The sequence below is a fragment of the Heterocephalus glaber genome, unplaced genomic scaffold, assembly GCF_053883595.1.
Source record: "Heterocephalus glaber isolate CG9 unplaced genomic scaffold, H.glaber_assembly_v1.0 deba00001465, whole genome shotgun sequence".
Taxonomy (NCBI): domain Eukaryota; kingdom Metazoa; phylum Chordata; class Mammalia; order Rodentia; family Bathyergidae; genus Heterocephalus; species Heterocephalus glaber.
In genome coordinates this window covers 30032227-30048190 of record NW_028258312.1, presented here as the reverse complement: position 1 = coordinate 30048190, position 15964 = coordinate 30032227, and the positions used below count along the sequence as shown (strand labels likewise).

General features: G+C 37.9%; 1 protein-coding gene across 7 annotated transcripts in view; it reads left to right on the top strand.

Moving 5' to 3' along the window:
• Atg10 (autophagy related 10) overlaps positions 1 to 15964 on the top strand; it is a 268942-nt gene that overhangs the window by 248874 nt on the left and 4104 nt on the right. The gene's annotated exons all lie outside the window — the stretch shown is intronic.

The window sequence follows — 15964 nt, the reverse complement described above, 5'->3', positions numbered from 1 at the left end:
GAGGAGCAAGCCTAGGGACAGTCTGAAGCCTGTGTGGAGTGGTGTGGAATTAGTACTGGGCCTATGCATGGGGTGCAGTGAGAACATAGGTAGAGAGCCCCAAATGTGGTCAGAATTACAGAGAGCTGAGATCAGTGGGAAAGAAACAGGTATTAGCAAGTAAAGGAAGAAGAAAAAGAGTTTCAGGCAGAGAGGACAGCATGTATGAAGGCCTATGGGGAAGAAAGAGCAGTTGCTTGAGGAACAGCAAATAGTGCAAAGGTAAACTATATATAAATCATAGATTTAATTACCTAACAATACCTTACACTGTTCTAAATCATCATACACAAGACAGGCGTGATGGCACATGCAGGTAATTCCAGTGCTCAGGAAGGCTCAGGCAGGAGGACTGGGCAACTCAAAATTAATCAATCAATAAAAAATAAAAAATTAAAAAAGCTGGAGATGCAGCTCATTGTGAAGGCCCTGTGTTTGATTCCCCAGTACTACAAAATAAATAAAGACAAATAACATCCATACAGATAAATACTTTTACTATCTGAGCAACTTCCATGACAGCAGGGTTATCTGTATATGTGTATGATCTAACCAACACTGGCCCAGGTGCCTGGCCCACAATGATGGAGATAAGAATCGGTATCCTTACAACATACTAAAGAGCTGGTAGACATTGTAAGGAAACCTCTGCAGAACTTCAGCAGATGAGGGGCCAAGAGACTGTGGACAGACATTTCACCTCAGAGTCCTCTGGTCTGACCCAAAGCACTGCATAGCTCGCTTCCTCCTCACCTGGGCAGGCCTCTCTCCAAATGTTACCTCCACAAAGAGGCCTTTTCACACCAACCCTCCTAAAACAGCCCTTCTTCCATAATTTTTCATGTATTTAAAATATTTCTCTTTCTTCCATTGCTTGTAACTGTTTTACTGTGCACAGGACAAATAACAAGAGGGGAAAAAAATCTTCTCTCCAGAAAAATCCTGAACACACACCTGTCCATCCCCATGTTGTTTTGGCATTGGAATCCCTTCTAAGCATGAGGAGGTGGAAACGTGTAAACTTCTTGGAAGAATATGCTTTCAAGACTAGGCCTCAAAGAATTACCCTATGTACACTCTTATTACAGATTCTCAATTAAAATGTTCACAATTCTTTTTTTTTTTTTTTGGTACTGGGTATCTAACTTGGGATCTTGCACTTGTGAGGCAGGTGGCAGAACCACTGAACTAAATCCCCAGCCCAGTGTTCAGAATTCTTAACAACACTTTAAGAATGAGGGCCAACCAAGACAGCCAGTTGTTTTATCAGAAGCCACAAATTCAGATACTGACAAAATTCAGTGCAAAATACAAATATGTTGAGCATTTTTAAGCATCTGAAAATGCAGAAAATATAATATTAATAGAAGAGACTGAAAAGTGGGCAAATTTAGGAAACAAACAGAAGATTTAGAAAGGAAAGTATATAATCAGCCTAGATTAGAAACAAAGTTAAAGGGAACATTAATGTACTAGCAGATGAATCTGAAGAAATTTTATACCTTGTAGCAAAAAGTGAAAGATGATAAATTTGATGACAGGTTAAGAGCTATAAAAGATTAAAATATCCACTAGGTGTTCTAGAAGGAGAGAGTGGAAAGAATGGAGGAAAGGCAATATTCAAAGAGCTGATGCTGCCATTCCTCCACTCTCAGCGCAGAGGAAGGGGCTTCCAGGCCTCCTTTCCACCACTCCCAGTGCAGAGGAGGTGAGCCATGTGGGTGCCAACAGCAACCCTCCCCCACCCCATTGAAAAGAGAAGACACATAAACAAGTCTCAAAACCAGCCTTCCAGATCACCTACAGCAACCCCAAAGGGAAATGAGATGGAACATTCTGATATTCAACCACCTGGACTCCCTGAACTGGCAACAAAAGAGGATCTGGAAAAAATGACATCAGAAATAATTTCTCAGATAACAGCAGAGATTGTGCTCATAGTGCAAGACATGATTAATAAATCTAGAGAAGAACTGAGGAACATGATGGAATCCTAACATAGGAAACAAATGGAATCCATAAAACAGATGCAAACAGATTTCCAGGAGATTAAAAACTCCATTGAAAGTCTACGCAGCAGAATGAGCCAATGTGAGGACAGAATTTCAGATATAGAAGATAAGATTGCAATTAGTGATCAGGAAAAGAAAAATTGCTTTAAAATTGTAAGGGACCATGAGAAAGCAATCCAGCAGCTACTACACGATGCAAAACAAAAACATAAGACTGATTGGAGTCAATGAAGAAACAGGAGAGAGTGCACATGACATAAAAAAAAAACTATTCACAGAAGTGATGGCAGAAAATTTACCAAGCAGAGGAAAAGAACTTCACATACAGATAAGGGAGGCATACAGGACTCCGACTAGCCTTGATCAAAAAAAGTCCACACATAGGCATATAATTGTTAAGATTCCAGAAACTCAACAGAAGAACAAAGTTCTACAAGCAGTTAGAGAAAAGAAACAAATCACATACAAAGGAAAGCCCATCAGAATCACAGCAGACTTCTCAGTGCAAACCCTCAGAACAAGAAGAGCTTGGAGTGATGTATTTCATGCCCTAAAGAAAAACAGGCTCCAATCCAGATTGATATACCCTGCAAAACTATCTTTCAAATTTGATGGAGAAATAAGGTACTTTTATGACAAAGAGCACCTTAGGAACTTCATGAATACCAAACAGCACTCCAAAAAATTTTAGACAATATCCTAGGAAAAGACAATGAGCATCACAACCCCAGGAAGCCCAGCAGAATGAATCCATCAAGTGCGATAAGAAATTAAATATAAAGGAGAATCCAACAAAAAGAAAAAGTCATGATAATGATAAGCCAATACATATCAGTTATGACCATCAATATTAATGGTCTCAATTCACCAATCCAAAGAAATAGACTGGCAGAATGGGTCAAGAAGCAAAATCCAACAATTTGCTGCATACAAGAAATACACTTAATTCAAAAAGAAACTCATAGACTGAAAGTTAAAGGGTGGAAAACAATACTCCATGCGAAGGGAACCCGAAAAAAAGCATGTCAAGTGAATTTCAAACCAACACTGATGAAGAGAGACAAAGGAGGACACTACATCCTTGTAAAGGGAACAATCCAACAGGAAGAGAGGACAATCATAAACATATATGCACCAAACACTAGTGCGCCCAACTATATAAAACAAATTCTAATGGACATGAAAAGTCATATATGCACTAATACAATAGTAGTGGGGGACCTCAATACCCCACTGTCACAAATAGATAGATCAACTAGACAAAAAACAAGCAATGAAATACTAGAACTCAATTGAACTCTTGAACAAATGAACTTAACAGATGTTTACAGAGTGTTCCACCCCACAAAATCAGAATACACATTCTGTTCAACTGCACACAGGTCGTTCTCCAAAATAGACCACATACTCACTCATAGAACATGTTTAAGTAAATGCAAAGGAATTGAAGTTATCCTCTGTATATTATCAGACCATAGTGTGATGAAATTGGAGATCAATAGCAAAGGAAACCACAAAAATTTCATAAACACATGGAAATTGAACGACACACTTCTGAATAACCAGTGGGTCACAGAGGAAATTAAAGAAGAAATCAGACAGTTCCTTCAATTAAATGACAATGACTATACAACATATCAGAATCTATGGGACCCAATGAAAGCAGTCTTACGAGGGAAATTCATAGCAGTGAATACTTATTTTAAGAAAACAGAGTGAGCCCAATTAAACAACCTGATGCTGAACCTCAAGCTTCTAGAAAGAGAAAAGCAGGACAACCCAAAGCTCATACAAGGGAGTAAATTATAAAGATCAGAGCAGAAATCAATGCAATGGAGACTAAGAGAACGATACAAAAAAATCAATGAAGCCAAGAGTTGGTTCTTTGAAAGAATAAACAAAATTAACAAACCCTTAGACAATCTTATCAGAAAAAGGAAAGAAAAGGCCCAAATTCATGCAATTAGGAATGAAAAGGCTGAAATTTCAATGGATCCAGCAGAAATCCAGAGGATCCTCAATACCTACTTCAAGAATCTATATGCCAAAAAGATGGACAACACAGAAGAAATGGACAGATTCCTAGATATGTATGAATTTCCTAAGTTGAACGAAGAAGACCTAAAAATTCTAAACAACCCAATATCAATCAATGAAATTGAAAACAGAATTAAAAACTTACCAAGAAAAGGCCAGGTCCTGATGGCTTCACTAGTGAATTCTACAAGACATTTAGAGAGGAACTACTGCCACTACTATTTAAAATCTTTGATGAAATCAAAGGGAAGTAATACTCCTGAATTCATTCCTGGAAGCAAGCATCACCTTGATCCCCAAAGCAGAGAAAGACCCAACTGAAAAAGAGACCTATAGGCCAATCTCACTAATGAACATAGATGCAAAAATCCTTAATAAGATACTGGCAAATAGAAAGCAGAAGATCATCAAGAAGATCATACACCCTGACCAAGTGGGATTCATCCCAGGGTGTGTATAGTTCAACATATGCAAATCAATCAATGTAATACACTATATCAATAGAGCCAAGGACAAAAACCATATGATTATCTCCATAGACGCAGAAAAAGCATTTGACAAAATCCAACATGCATTTATGATAAAAACCCTACAAAAAATTGGAATAGATGGTCTTTACCTCAATCTGATAAAAGCCATCTATGAAAAACCAATAGCCAATATCATACTAAATGGTCCAAATCTGAAACCCTTCACACTATAATCAGGAACAAGACAAGGATGTCCACTATCACCACTCTTGATCAATATAGTTTTGGAAACATTAGCCATGGCAATTAGACAAGAGAAAAATGAAAAGAATAAAGATAGGAAATGAAGAATTCAAAGTGTCATTATTTGCACATGACATGATACTGTTTATAGAAGACTCCAATAACTCCACCAAACGTCTTCTAGACTTATTAACCAAATTCAGTCAAGTAGCTGGCTACAAGGTCAACACACAAAAATCAATAGCTTTCCTCTGCATGAACAACAGACTCACTGAGAGAGAAATAGGGCAAACAATTCCTTTCACAATAGCATCCAAAAAACTGAAATACCTAGGAATCAACCTAACAAAAGAAATCAAAGACCTCTTCTCTGAAAACTATGGCACTCTGAAAAGAGAGATTGAAGATGATATCAGAAAATGGAAAGACATCCCTTGCTCCTGGGTAGGAAGGTTCAACATAGTGAAAATGGCCATACTTCCAAAACTGCTATATAGATTCAATGCAATTCCAGCAGCATACTTCATGGACCTTGAGAAAACAATCCAAAAACTCATTTGGAACAAAAAAAGACCCAGAATAGCAAAAGCAATTCTAGGTAACAGAGACATGGCAGCAGGTATCACAATCCCCAACTTGAAACTATACAACAAAGCTACTGTGATTAAAAACAGCATGGTACTGGCAAAGAAACAGACTTGAGGACCAGTGGAACAGATTAGAAGATGCTGAAACAACTCCAGACATACTCAGCCATCTCATCTTTGATAAAGGAGCCAAACACCCTCACTGGAGGAAAGATAGCCTCTTTAATAAATGGTGCTGGAAAAATTAGGTTTCAACTTGTCAAAGATTAAAACTAGACCTATATCTCTCACCATGCACTAAACTAAAATCAAAATGGATTAAAGATCTAAATATTAAAATAGAAACACTGAATCAGTTGGAACAGAGGTTAGGTAGAACTCTTGAAGACATTAGTGTAGGAAAAGATTTTATGAACAAAACCTCAGTTGCCCGTGAACTAGCACAAACAATCAACAAATGGGATCTCTTCTTATTAAAAAGCTTCTGCACAGCAAGAGAAACCACCAGCAGTGTGAAGAGACAACCCACAATGTGGGAAAAAATCTTCATCTGCTGTTCCTCAGACAAAGGTCTACTATCTTGAATCTATAAAGAACTTAAAAAAATCAGACTTGGGCCGGGGATTTAGCTCAGTGGTTTTGTTGCCTGCTGTGCAAGCGCAAGGACCCGAGTTCGATCCTCAGTACCAGGAACAAAAAACAAAAAGCAACAACAACAAAAAATCAGAACTGCAAATTTAAAGACCCAGTCCAAAAATGGGCATCTGAAATGAACAGACATTTCTCAGACAAAGAAATAGAAATAGCAAATAAACATAGGAAAAAATGTTCAACATCACTGGTCATTCGAGAGATGCAAGTGAAAACAATGCTGAGATTCCACCTCACCCCAGAAAGAATGGCTGCTATTATGAAATCAACCAGTAACAAATGCTGGCGGGGCTGTGGGGAAAGAGGAACCCTTCTCCACTGCTGGTGGGAGTGTAGACTGGTGCAGCCACTGTGGAAATCAGTATGGAGATACTTCAAAGAACTAGGACTGAAAGTCACATTTGACCCTGCTATTCCCCTGCTGGGTATCTTCCCCAAAGAATTAAAAGAATCATACCACAGTGATATATGTGCACCCATGTTCATAGCAGCGCAGTTTGTAATAGCTAAAACTTGGAAGCAGCCCAAATGCCCATCAACTGGAGACTGGTTAAAGAAAATGTGGGTTTTTATAAAATGGAGTACTACTCAGCCATAAAAAATGAGAAAGTAGAAACTTTATAGCTAAATGGATGCACATTAAGATGATATTCTTAAGTGAAATAAATAGGACACACGTGTAAATACCAAATAGTTTCTCTAGTGTGAGAAACTGAAAGTGTAAATAAGGACTAAAAGGTATAATACATAATGTGAAATAAGAAGAAAAGGGGCAAAGGGGAAGGGGAAGTAGGAGGGGTGGGGGAAGGAAAGAAGGGAATGGAATTAATATGAGAAAATGAAAAAATGGAAACAAAGTCTTTGTAAATAAGGAGGGATGGAGGGGTTGAAGGGAAGGCAGGGAAAGGGGGAAAAATAAGCACCAAGAGAGATTATGTAAAGGTGCAAATTTCCAATGATCATTGTCATTATATTGTATTCTTAAACTGTACCCATAAAATAAAATTTTAAAAAACACAAAGAGCTGATGCCAAGACTTTCTGAGAATTGCTGAAAGGATATTGATGTTTATAAAATGAAACTCAGTAAAGCTCCAGAAAAATGAATGAAAAGAAATGCACACCCAGACACATTATAGTGAAGCACTAGAGGCAAAGAACAATAAAAGGCTGTCACGTAGGCAGGTTGGGTGGCATAAGCCTGTATCCCAGCTGCTGGGGAGGTTCAGGCAGGAGGGTCTCAAGCTCAAGGTCGGCCTGGGCATCTTAGCCACACCCTGTCTCAAAATAAAATAAAGGGCTGGAGAGACAGCTCAGTGGCAGAGGGCTTACCAGAATGCACAAGGCCCTGGGTTCAATCCCCAGCAATGAAGAAAGAAAAGGCATGACAATCACACTGACCATTCACTTCACATTAGAAAATACTGGAAACCAGAAGCAAATAGGATTATACGATCCAAGTGCTGAGAGAATAGAATCATAATCCAAGTGATGTTTTTTTCTCAACTACAAACACTATTTTTCAAAAGAGGGGACAAGATAAAGCATCGCCGGACAGCCCACTAATTTGCTGTAGATCTTCACTAAGGCATGTTCACCAGGACAAATATCAGTGATGAGAAAAAGGCCCCGGAGAAGATGCTGAGCTTAGGGAAATGGTGGGCAACAGGATGGCAGAATTTGAGCAGATCTCAACTGACAGTGTTTTATAAATTCTAGTAAGACCTACTTTATGGGGTTAAAAACAACAGACACAGCTGAAATAGTGGACAGCAGCAGCACATAGATCAGGAGGGGGAGAGTTGGAATTAATCATCCTAAAATACTTGAGTTGTTTGAAAAAATGGAAGATGCTGAATAATTGTCGAGGGATAGCACTGAATGTTTAGAAATATGTGTAATTTCCAATATACAGTGGTACCTTGGTTCACAAACTTAATTCATTCCACAATTCTGGGGAAGATGGCTGTAGTCACATTCATCACCAGATACACAGTTCACAAACAGAAGCAAAATTTTGCCAAGTGCTTTTGTTCATGAACTGAATTGTCCACAAACACAAGTGCTCATGAATCAAGTTATTACTATAATAAAAAGAGAAAAGGCAAGGAGAAAAAATGTTTATTCTTACAATAGAATCAAAAGAATGCATTGTGAGGAAAATGTTAAAAATATAATTAGTAAAAGTTCACAATAAAATGGAAGAACTAAAATTATGTTTGTAATCAGAAGGCCTACAAATGAACTAAGTCCTCCATTCTAGAGACAGATTGTGATGGTGAATTTTTAAACATCCATCTATGTTCTTTTTCCATTAAATATAAAGGGCCAAAAAGATTGAAATCCAAATAGTTTTTAATTGCACGATGTAAATAGAAAGCTGGTGTGGCTACATTACCAGCAAACAGCATAATCAGTTATAGGATTGCTTCATATTAAAGTTCAGTTCTCTAGGAAGATACGCCTCTATGCCTTTATATAACACAGCTTCAGCGTGTAGGAAGCAAAAAATTGACAGACTAAAACAGAAATAGACCAAGGTGTAGGAGAGATCTGAACTTCTCTCAGAAACTGATACATCAAGCAGACAAGGACACACAGGAAATTGAAGACACTCCCAACACAACTATCTTGATGTAATGAAACATATAGGACCCGGTAGCCAACAACTGAAGCTTACATATTCTCTACACATGTTCTCTAAAGTACCAGGTGGAACGTTAAACACATCAACAAAATATTTGGAGGCAGTCAAGTTCAGAATTAGTAAAGTAGAGAGGACCCACCAAAGATACCTCTGACAGGGACTGGGATGGCAGTCCCTTAGTAAATGTCTGTCCAGTGTATAAAATGCAACAGAGACTATAAACGTGTATATGAAGGGAAATTTACCAGTGATTAAATCTGACTTGGGCAGTTTCAATTGTCCTGCTTTTATTCTTGCTCTTCTCTATATTTTCTGAACTCTCTAGATTGCTCTTAAAATTTTATAAAAACACATTTCAATGTAAATAAATAGGTTTTTGAAGAGAAGACTAGACAATTCTAGTAATGTAGAGTAGATTTTTGAAGGTAGACTTTCCCATTGCTGGACACAAAACCCAACACCATACTTTAAAGGAAGAGATGCTTAATTTGGCTCATGGTTTCAGGGGACTTGGTTCATGGGTGACTGACTCCAAGACAGGAACATCATGGCGGAAGTTCATTGTAGAGCAAAGTTGCTCAGTTCAGGTGGCTAGGAAGCAGAGCAGAGGAACAGTGCCAGCCAGGAAATGGTCCAGCGGCCATATATAACACCAAGGCCATGCCTCCATATCCCAGCCGCACACACCCAGACGTGTGCTCCACCAACCCCCGGGGCAGATGGCAAGGCCAGTCAAGGTGACATCCACCCTTGCCAGGTTGTGATCCAGGGACTGCCATAGTCAGCAATGCTGGCCAGAGGCAGGAGAGGGTGCAGAGGAAGCTGGCTGATTCTGGAGGTGTGAGGGGCTTTGTCCCTACCACATGCATGAACTCAACTCTAATTTTCACAGTGGCAAAAATAAAGCCTTCCTCAAAGAGTCACTGTGGTAGGATTGTCTCATCCTCTAGATGTGTGGTGTACTTTCCCCTGCTCGAGAGAGTAGGATGAGGGAGATCTCTTCTCCATATCTAAGGAATATGCCCAGAGTGGAAGGCAAATTCGATCAGTTTGGAATATGAAACTGGTGGAAAGCTTAGTATGTGAAATTATATTTGTGCCCTCCCGAGAGCAAAGAAAATTAAGAAATGAACCAAGTAACTCATCATATTTATTACATGTGAATGAAGGTGCAGGATTACCAGTTCCTTCTGATCGTCACATCTAATAGTTCCAAAACGAGTGCACAGTATTCACATCAGACTTATTTTATGAGACATTTAACCATTGCTAAATTAAATTTCATAAGGGAATGTTCCTGTATAACTCCTCTGGAGTTACAGAGATAGAAATCGGACCCATCATTTCTATTTTCACAGAAAACCATTTAGGCGAACTTTTTTCCAGTGGACATGCTGTGGAGTTTTAAGCAAAGCACAGTTCATTGACTGTGCCTCTTTCCACACTGATATTTTTCTCAGAGTGGATTTGCTCAGTTCATTAGTACTGACAGCAGATGGTAGCACTTTCACATGAATTTACCTCCTGAATTGATCTAAGAAATGTCATTGAAAGAATCCTGACACTTGCAATGTTCTTCCATTTCTGAAAACGGTATATTAAACAAATCAGCATAGGAGTTTAGATTTTTCTTTAACTCCAAACTTAAGTCCTAAGCCAACTAAAGACTGCTTTTCACCTCTGATTCTGGCTGTCTGAAAATACAGATCATTTTCCCTGATACTGTAAACCTTAAAAAACAACAATGAACAAAAATGGCTTTTAGAGAATATTATCCAGATTGCCTACATTGATCTCAAGTCTCAGATTGTTTGTAAGTTCTTTACTTAGTCTAAATACAAGTTGCTGGGCTTGTAGGATCAGCTGATTGAATGTGACTGAAAAAGATAGTATTGGCATGTTGATTGGGATTGTGTTAAATCTGTACATCAATTTCAGAAATATAGCCATTTAGACAATATTGGTACTACCTGTCCAGGAACTGGGGATATCTTTCTATTTTCTGATGTCTTCCATTTTCTTTTTCAGAGTGCCATAGTTTTTGTTGTAGAGGTGTTCTCTTCCTTAATTAGGTTAATTCCTAAATATTTAATTTTCCTTTGTGCTATTGTTAATAGTATTTTTTTCTAAATTTCTTTCTCAGCAGGTTCTTTACTAGTATACACTATTGATTTATTTCTCTTGATTTTGTATCCTGCTAGCATTACTGAATTTGGTTCTTCCAAAAAGAGTTAAACATGTCATATTACAGTGATCCATGCACACCATGTTTATGGCAGCACAATTCACAATACCTGAACCTGGGAAGCAGCCTATAGGTCCATCAACAGATGAATGGATAAAGAAAATGTGGTATTTACACACCATGAAGTACTACTCTGCCATAAAGAAAGATAATCTTGAATCATTTGTAGGAAAATGGATGCACTTTGAGACCATAATGTTAATTGAAGTAACTAAGACACACAAGATTAAATATCACGTGGTTTCTCTTATATGAGAAACCCAAAGTATAAATAAAGAGCAAAATAAGAGATAGATAATAGGAAGTAGGGAGATAGGTCTTTCTTAAATGGGAAGGTGATTGATGTCTAAAATGTATTGTGTACATGCACAGACTTCCCACAAGGAATATAAACATGTTCTGTAAACATGAACCGATTAAAAATAAATAAATAAATATATATATAAATAGAATTTTTTTGCATTAAGTTTATTGGTACATTTTAGGTAGACAATACAGTTACATTCATCATTGGGATCTTGTACCTTTACATGATGCATCTTGGTTTTTATTTTTTTCCCCATTCCCCTGCCCTCCCTTCACCCCCTCCACCCTTCCCTATTTACTAAGACTTTGTTTCCATGTTTTTCCTTTTCTCATATTTTTTCTTCCCTTCTTTCCTTTCCCCTACCCCTCCCACTTCCCCTACTTCTTTAGACCTTTTCTTCCTATTATACAATATCAGTTATACATTTTTTTAAAATTACAATATCAGCATTTAGAGGACATTACCACAGATTTTACAGAATTTAAAAAGATATAGAAAGCACATTACAAAAATCTTTTTTGAAATAAATTTGACAACTTCTGTGAAGTAACTTGGAAGACAAATTCATGAAACTGACTCTGGAGGAAATATAAAATTTGAATAGCACCTATTAGAGAAAGTATATTCCTAGCTTGAAAACCTACCTATATGACAACAACAGGCTTGTATACATTTTAACTGATAAATTATATCAAACATTTAAAGCAGAAAAAAGAAGAAACACTTCTCCCCTCATTTTAGGAAATCAACATTGTGCTAATACTAAAACTGGCTAAAGATAATAGAAAAGTATGAACATAAATAAAATGTTGTTTAACAAAACAAACTATTAGAAGTCAGATCTGGCAGTATGTAGTAAGTGGTTTTATTATAGGGATGGCAGTGTTGGTTCAGCATTGGAAGATCCACCCCCATATGTCATCATTTTAACAGAGAAAAGGAAAAAGCCATATGATCCTATTAGTAGTTGCAGAAAAATATTGGACTAAATTCCACAGCTGTTCATGGTAAAAGCTATCAGGAGACTAGAAGTAGAACAGAACCTTCTCAACAGATTGAAGACATGTACTCCATACTTCTAGCAAAAATGCCTTGTATGAATGGAGAAGATACAATGCTTTCTCCCTAAGGTGGAGAACAAGGGCAGATATACCTACTCTTCATCTGTCCATTAAACTTTGAAACACAGGTCCAAACCAAAATAGTCTGGCAATAAAATGACAAAATTAGGATGGCATTGGCAAGGTAGAAGTAAAATCTTTATATGTAGATGAAATGATCATCTACAGAGAAAATACTAAGAAATCTCTAGGAGCCCCTAGAACTTGGATTTGAATTTAGCAGGATTAGAAAACACAAGGTATACATAAAAATTTAGGTCTATGTATACTTGCTATAAATGAAGAATTGGATATTGAAATTTAAAAGTTATGTGGGAGTACAAAGGACCTGGAAAAGAAAAACAAATGTGTTGGAAGATATTTATTACCTAATTTTAAGACTTCTAAAGCTATAGTAATCAAGGCAATGTTGGCATAAGGAAAGAAATATAGATCAATGGGATAAAACAGAATCTAGAAATAGAACCATGTCTATATGGTCCACTGAGTTTTGAAAGATTATTTAACATTAGCATTTTATAAAATATAAACTCAACTCAAGAGCAGAGGAAAAGATAATGTTTCCAGCAAATGGCACTAGAACACCTGATATCCGTATGTAAAAAATTATCCTCAACCCTTTATTTCCATACATAAAAATAACTTGAAAGGATCTATGAACCTAAATATGAAAGACTAAAACTATAAAACTTTAAGAAGGAATTATAAGGGAAAATGTTCATGAATTTAGGGTAGGCAAGAATTTCTTAGGATACAAAAAACATGATGTATAAAAGAAAAAAAAATGATAAATGATATTCCATCAAAATTTAGAACTTTAAAAGACATTGTTAAGAAAATGAAAAGTAATCCCTAACCAGAGCATATTCATAGTACATATAACCTATGACCAGAATATATAAAGAACTCTTACAGCTCATTAATAGACAACCCATGTTTCCATTTTGGGCCGGGGATTTAGCTCAGTGGTTCTGCCACCTGCCTTGCAAACACAAGATCCCAAGTTCGATCCCTGGTACCAAAAAAATATATCATCAACCCAATTAAAAAGTAGACACAACAAGATGATAAATAGCCAGTACAGCACAAGGAAAGGTGTGCAACACTAGAATCAGAAAAATACTAATCAGTACAATAACAATGTACACTTATTAGGGAGATGAAGTTAAAAATTTTAAAAGAACAAATGTCAGCTTAGGTGTGAACCAGTTAGAACTTTCTAATACTGCTAATGTGAATGTAAAATGATAAAACCATTTTGGAAAACAATATAGAAATTTCTTGTATTACTATTAAGAACCAACAGTTCTGTTCTTAAGTTTTTACTTAAGAGAAATGAAAACACATGCTCACAATAGATTTGTACATACAGGTTGACTGTCCCTTATCTGAAATTCTTGGGACCAGAAGTGTTTCAGATTTTGGTTTGAAATCCACTTGATCTGGAAAGAGGATGGCTACTCCTAGTTTTTGGGGGGTTCCTGTTACATGTAGTATTGTTTTCCACCCTTTAACTTCAGTCTATGAGTTTCTTTTTAGTAAGTGTATTTCTTGTATGCAGCATATTGTTGGATCTTGTTTCTTGACCCATTCTGCCAGTCTATTTCTTTTGATTGGTGAATTGAGACCATTAACTTTGATGGTTACATATTGACTTATCATTGTCATGACTTTTTCTTTTTGTTGGATTCTCCCCCTTTGCATTTAATTTCTTGTCATGCACAATGAATTCATTCTGCTGAGCTTCCTGGGGTTGTGATCCTCATTGTCTTTTCCTAGGGTATTGTCTAAAAATTTTTGGAGTGCTGGTTTGGTATTCATGAAATTCCTAAGGTGCTCTTTGTCATAAAAGTATCTTATTTCACCATCGATTTTGAAAGATAGTTTTATAGAGTACATCAGTCTGGGTTGGAGGCTGTTTTCCTTTAGGGCTTGAAATACATCACTCCAAGCTCTTCTTGTCCTGAGGGTTTGCACTGAGAACTCTGCTGCGATTCTGATGGGCTTTCCTTTGTAGGTGATTTGTTTCTTTTCTCTAACCGTTTGTAGAATTTTGTTCTTCTGTTGGATTTCTGGAATCTTACTATTATATGCCTATGTATAGATTTTTTTTAATCATGGCTAGTTGGAGTCCTATATGCCTCCCTTATCTGTATGTCAAATTCTTTTCCTGTGCTTGGGAAGTTTTCTGCCATCACTTCTGTGAACGGATTTTTATGTTGTGTGTACTCTCTCCTGTTTCTTCATTGACTCGGATCAGTCTTATGTTATTCTTCTTTGCATCGTGTAGCAGCTGCTGGATTGATTTCTCATGGTTCCTTACTATTTTAAAGAAATTTTTCTTTTCCTGATCACTAATTGAAATCTAATCTTCTATATCTGAAATTCTGTCCTCACATTGGCTCATTCTGCTGTGTAAACTTTCAATGGAGTTTTTAACCTCCTGGAAATCCCTTTGGATCTGTTTCATGGATTCCATTTGTTTCCTATGTTGGGATTCCATGATATTCCTCAGCTCCTCTATTTTTTAATCTGTGTCTGCTCTAGATTTATTAATCATGTCTTGCACTATGAGTCCAATCTCTGCTGCTCTCTGAGGAATTATTTCTGATTTCATTTTTTCCAGATCCTCTTTTGTTGCCAGTTCAGGAGTCCAGGTGGTTGAATATCAGATTGTTCCATCTCATTTCCCTTTGGGGTTGCCTTAGGTGATCTGGAAGTCTGGTTTTGAGAATTGTTTATGTGTCTTCTCATTTCAACAGATGCAACCTGTTGTGCCTTTGTTGAGGCAACTTTTTACTCATCCAGGGGTCTTCAATTCTTAGCAAGCCACAGAGCTGCATTTTCTCTGCTGCTCACCAGAACACTAATTCCTGGGTTCAGAAAGGTGGCCTTCTGGATCCCTGAGCTGCCCTGTTGTCTGGGTGGGCTTCTGGCTGGGGCCTGTGCACACTTGGGATAATATCTAGGTGTGCCAGTGGCTAGGGCCCCTATATAGCTGTTGTTTGGGAGGGCCTTTGGCTGGGGGCTGTGCACCCCAGTTCTGTTGTGTGAGCAAGCTTCTGGCTAGGGTCTCGTGTACTTACTGATGGCATTGGGGTGAAACTCTGGCTGTTGCTTGTGTGCCTGTGCAGCTCTTTTCCAGGCAGGCCCTTGACTTGGGCCAGTGTGCTCCAGCCTCTGGGGTTGGGGCGGAGGCCTGGCCAGGATCTGCTTGCAGCCACACTGCTCTGGTCCACACCGCTGCTCCCCCAACTGAGGTGGTCTAGTGTGCCTTTATTGCAGAGATTTTCTTCACTTTTCTGGTGGGCTTTCATTTTCATCAAGGGGCCTCAGAGAGGCACTCTTTCTGTTGTTCACTTCTACTCTATCTTCTCAAGCTCAGAACAATATTCTTTATGACCCCTGCAACTCTGCATTGTAGATCCAGGTAATGGCTCGGCCCAGCTGGTGGAGGAGGGGTGCTGGCTCCCACACGGCTCACCTCCTTGGCGTTCTGCGGCAGTGGTATGGCAGCCCAAGAGGCTCACCTCCTTGGTGCTCTGGGGCGGTGGTCAATAAATAGAATTTTAAAAATAGTATTGGCTCAGGTCATGACAGTAACTG